We start from the raw sequence: 6000 nt of genomic DNA on the forward strand, positions 1-6000 counted from the left end.
CATGTTATCATCGTGCACAATAGGGTTTAACAACAATATGGCCGACTTAAGATATGTTCTATCCAAAAGTATACATGTAGAATAGCAGAGTTGTTATTTTTCCCAAGAAAAGTAGCCTTGAGACAGATCTCATCAACAACAGAGTCCAAAGCAACACAAACAAGAGCTCAGCAGGCATCTTAAGGCTCACCACATTCTCTGGGTCAATAGGCTCAGAGTGTATGACGCATTTCTGATGCTGTTCCTCATCTCATTGTTCCCCCATAATCGCATGCCTGCTTTTGTTTCTGTGTACTCAAAAGACTCAGTGAGGATTATGCTGCGCAAGTGTCAAATATTTCGTTGTCTACGGTTTAAAAGTGTGCCATTTTGACAGAGGCTCACCAGACATAACAAAACTCGAGCCCAGTAAGTAGTTTGGCGGTCAGAGTGGACAAAGGTTGAGAGGGCTTGGTCCATGGGGAGGAGGAATGAATCCAAGTGGTCCAAGGTTAATGGTGGCTTGAAACAAAATGGATTCAGTGCCAGGGGCGTGCTGACAGGTGATTTGACACGAGTGAAGGTGGGCCATCAATCTCCTGCTGGCCTCTCTGACCCGCCCCACCCAGTCCAAGCGGCTAGGGGGCGCCAGGTGTCATGGCACCCTGACCTGTACAGGTCTCTAGATGGCCCACCTGCTGTCTGCCTAAAGCTCCCCCTATGGCTAGGAGAGACTCCCATCACTTTACGCTTGGCTGGAATAATGAAACTGTGATTGGAAGATAGTGAAGTGTGACAGGCAGAGGTAGACTCAAAGTATTCTAGCCAAATTCAAACCACTTACTCTAGGTTTCCTTTTACAGTCCCTTTTTTTTTCTCTTGAATTGGTTTGACGATTTAATGGCGCAAAAATGATAATCTGCCAGACTATCTTTAATTTGCTTTCCACCTCACCCTGGCAATACTCTTCATGGTTGTCCTCTGCACTGTAGAATAAAGCAATTTAGCAACTCATTCAACGTGAAAACATATACCATGTAAAGTATACTGAGGTGAAGAATACCCATGTGAGTGTGATTATGTGTGATAATTTGATTGCAAATGTTTATGTGCATGTGTGTTTGAGTGTGCGTGAACTCACTCCTCCCTGGAAGATTCCCCAGGGGGCTCCGCTTCATGTTTAAACCTGACATAAATTCCCTGTCACAAATCCCTGGGGCAGCCACGCTTGTAGGCACAAAAGCAAATATTTCCTTTCCTGATCGTGGCCAATCCCTTTTAACATCCCCACCCACTGACCACCCTCCTCCCACCCTCCTCTGAACCTAGCCTAGCACCGCAAGCCAGCCATTTGTCACAAAGTAATTATAGAATTATCGATTGGCAAGCAATTAACGCCTTTTTTCTCTTTTTCCAACCTCCCCATTGCTCCACCCCACCCCCGTCCCCCATCCTTTAATTTGAAGTCGGAGTGAGAGAGAATAAGAAGGGGAAAAAGCCGTGGGAGTAACACATTTAATCCCACTGGCATTTCCTAGTGCTCCTCAAATTAATAGGGCGACAGGGACAAAAAGGCTTTTCTCTTTCTCCCTCTGTTTCCTTTCTTATTCCTCTCCTTGTCTTGCCTGCTGATCTATCGTTAACCGCCCGGGAGCTGCTTAGAGTATAGCTGCACACTATTCTGGCTTGGACCAACGACTTCAACATGGACCCTCTAGAGTAAATATAGCACTCCACGTCATTGCAATGGTGAAATAAACAGTTCGCCCAATGAAATGGGTCTTCCAACATGAAAACATTGCTTTAAGGTTGCTCTTTTAAAACCATATTCTGTTGTAGTCAGATTCTTTATTTTCCCTGGCAGGCTTCACCTTTCCCTCTTCCTCCTCTCCTGTTTTCCAGCTGCCGTTGGTAGTAGTGGTCCAGATGGACGTGCAGGGGAACAGTGCTAGAACCTCCGGCTGGCAGGTGTCTGAGTCAGGATGGATGTCATGGAACATCACCTTAGTAACATATGGACAGGGACAGGGGAGTTGATTTCCCTTCTGGCAAGTTGGATAACGCATCTTCTCTTTCTGTCTATCTGTCTCTGTCTCCCTGAATCTCTGTCTCTGTCTTTCCCCTTCCCCTGCCTTTCATATCCTGCTGGTAATTCCCCTCTTACCCACTCAAATGGATGTGGTACTCAAGACTTTTTACAGGTCCAGCTGAGAACTGATACTGTATGTTGCAAGTCCTCCTTGTTTAAGATGGGAGCAATATACATCATATAACATCTGACATATTCGCCTCATAAAAAGCTTTGAAAACTTAAAATGTAAAATGTGAGGCTTGTATACGGAAAATTTACTACAAGTTGTTAAATTATTTAAACATAATATATAGTCTTAAACTATGGATCAGACCCCAAAATGGGTTATGGATCTACTTTTAGTGTGTTCCCGCATAGTAAAAGTACCAATAAATATTAATGAGTCTGTATCCAAGGATGAGAGACTAAATTTCTAATTTAGGTCTTGCACTGAAAGAGAACCCCGAGTTAGAGGATTTAATTTTCCTCTGCTTTCTCAAGTAGAAGGCAAAGCTACTTCTAAATTGCAAATCCTGTCATCAGACCAGCATTGGCTTAGCATTGTTATGGCGCCTGTGCAGAGCAGATGAAAAGGAACAGTTGCTGTCATTGATCAAATCAATGGTGACACTATTAGTTATATTGAAAATAATCATAGCGTTTAGACTGATTTTCTCACTGAGGTGGCTACATTTTAGAGTAGCAAAGAGCTGAACTGTGTGCATGCAGCAGACCTAGGTAAAATGTTTGCAAATATTCCTATTTGTGTCTTTAACTTGCTTGAAATACCAGATGAATGGGGGGCCATACATTTAGTGCCAGAAAATGTAGAAAGTCACAGCAAAGAATTTGATTTAATACTGTTGCACCGTAGGCAAGTTAAAACGAAGACTAAGAATTATTTGCAAATAGCACTGCACACTTTCTCTCTTTTGCTCTCGCTCTCTCTCTCTCTCTCTCTTTCTGTGTCTATCTCTCTCAAAGTGCTACTCTCCCAGCGTGACTGGCATTCATTTGACAGCCATTTAGGAACAATTTGAAGCCACAGAAGGACCTTCCTCTTTCATGGTGTAGTGTTGATCAATAATTCCCCTCAGGATGTTATTCAAACACACATACAGCAATATTCCTTCCTGAAAAACACTGTGATATTGACCTGTTTTTTCTGCCCTGCAGCCCTTCTGATTTTCTCAAAGACGGGGTAACCCAGGAGACAAACATTGTTGTGGCCCCATGGTCTATGCAGGCTCTCTCTTTTATGACTCCTGCACCATGGCTTTCTGTCACAGTTTCTTCAAAGCCTTCGCACATTTTTGCGATGCATTCTCTATGACTGACCTTTAAGGGAGCTTTTAAGGTAATTCAAACAATTTGCTTTATAGCTTTGTTTTACCTCAGCACGAAAAAAGAGCTAAGGAATTGACATGGATGATTCACTACAGTTGAAACTAACAAAATCATAATCTTAATACAACCTAATCTTTCCAACCATGCAGTCTTGCTCATTCAGTGTATTTTTTTTTTTACTATTACACATGTATTTCCATTGCATCTCATTCATGACAGGTTCAACAAAAACATCAAGACTGCATTTAGTTATTTGACAAGGACAAAGCTCTAACCAAAGGCAACATGTTTAACACTGATTAGCTGAATTGTGTGAGTTGAGCATCGATGCTGGTACCAGATTAAGCTGTCACTGTATTCTGTGCTGCCTTTTTTTTTTTTTTATATAATGACTTGTTGATTAATTTAGTATAACAAAGGAAGGATATCACTACATTGACTAGAAAGGTTGTTAGAGTATCTTTCATCCTCCTCAGCTGAGGATAATGACTCAGCGGGTAACTGTCTGCTGGATTTGTTTAATGAGGATAAAAACAGGCTGGAGCAACAGGTTGCCCTTCTAGTGGGAGTGTGAGCAGGACTGGAGGGTTAATAGAGTTGTGGGAATGTAGGGTGGAAAGGAGGCTAACTGGCAGACAGAAGGGAGGACCACAGCGGTGGTCTTGTTCCCAGTCGGGCCAGGACCTGTGAGCACAAGGTGGACACCCCTCATCAGCCCCTATCCCCTCCCCTACACTTGCCTTCCAGGCCCTCATTTTCCACATGATTAGCTTGCCACCTGTCCTCCGGCTGGCCCTTGGCCTCCAGGCCGCCCGTATCACAGCGCCATTTAGCACTGGCAAGATTTTCAGTGAGACATGCTTTATCATCATGGACTTGGAGGGAAGAAATGTCCCAAAAATTATGTAGATAGTTATTTGCTGGCAAGTACTTAAAAGTGTTTTTTTGAAGTGCCAGTCAAAAAGATTTTAACATAATAATGGATTTATTTCTTACAAAACACCATCATTACACAGGGCTCATAGGTGTTATTCACTGCCTTTGGTCATGTTCATAATGTCTTTCCATAGTAAACAAGAGGGAAAAGTGTTGTTTTAGCATAAAATATACTAATTAATTAAGCAGGCCTAGATTTTTCAACAACTGCAATATTTTAGCATTAACCAGTACAAATAACAACTCTACAGCTCACTGGTGGTCTCGGGAACAATTACCTTGAGTTACCTTGGTTTAAGACAACATGCCATCTTGGTGTAGTTCAGTTATGTATCAATGGAAGGCACTGTTTACTACAGAATACCTGTCTGGAGGCTCTATGGCATGGCTGTGCCTCCCCCTAACTCCTCAGCAATCACAACTCTTACAGCCACTGCTGCACATGAAACAGCAGATAAATGTGAATGGGTTCCTTGGTTTTTTGGTAAGCTCATGGCGTCACCATGGTGTTAATCCATAAGGAATTCATATTCTGTGGATTTTGAAACCAGAATAAGGAAGACTTCCACACTTGGACATTTTGAATATATGGTAAGAAAATTGTTATCAAATCATCATTAACATCATTAAATGTAATTGTATAGTATTTTGAACCCATGTTATTGTCATATATAAATATTTTCTGATGCAGGTATTGATTTATTTGTAAGGTCATTCAACGGCATAATGTTATCTGCTGTAAAACATAATCAATGACCTGAATCACATCAATCACAGCCCCAAAACCTAACGCCAAAAACCATAGCTCAATATTGCTGAAACCTCATTCTCAGATTTCCACATTAAAATCTCATTTGCTAACACGCATTCTTATTTCATGAGATTTCATATTAATCACAACACCAGTCCTTGGCGCAACTGTTCAGTGTTTCTCACAGTTCATGGGAGCTGCTGTTGAATCCAAAGCACGTTAAAGGTGTGTTTTGTGTGCAAACTGACAGCGGCTGATTTTATTCCTCTCCCCCTGAATACATTTTCCACCTGTTTGAACCTGTTGTGTGATGCATAGTGACGCGGCGCGACACACCATGTTATCCCTTGGTAATTCAGCCCGCTGGTAATACATTTATGCTCTGTCAGAGCAGGGGATTGGCCTTGACCCATGTTGGCCTCGCCTGTGATGTTGGTGGCTTTGGACAGCAGGGACAAAGAGAGAGGTAGTTAAAGAGGGATGGGGGTCATGGTGTGGAAAGAGAAACCTCCTCCACTTGAAATAATGACAAGCTGGTACATTAATTTATCATCGAACTTCATGTTCATTTTCGGGCCTGCATGATCATCCATAATATACCACTGAAATCCTATTACCATGGTGTGTGTTTATAGTGTGATCTGCATGCATATTTGAAGAGTGTAGTTGCAAAATGAGATACCCACTGCTTGAAAAATGTGATCCCTTTTCTTACAAGTTGTTGTGCAAACTAAAGCAAATTATGGAACTTTTTGAAGGATGGTTGCTATCGTAACTCCTTGATGGCAAAGAGCCTGTGAAAATACTGTATTAAACGATAAACCAGCATCAAAGAAAACATACTGATGGGTGAGATGGCATATGGAATGAACTGGGCAAAGGAGTGGCCAGCACAGTAAATCTGCAAAGTGGGAGA

Source organism: Myripristis murdjan, chromosome 5 (assembly GCF_902150065.1).
Source record: "Myripristis murdjan chromosome 5, fMyrMur1.1, whole genome shotgun sequence".
In the NCBI taxonomy this organism is placed as follows: Eukaryota; Metazoa; Chordata; class Actinopteri; order Holocentriformes; family Holocentridae; genus Myripristis; species Myripristis murdjan.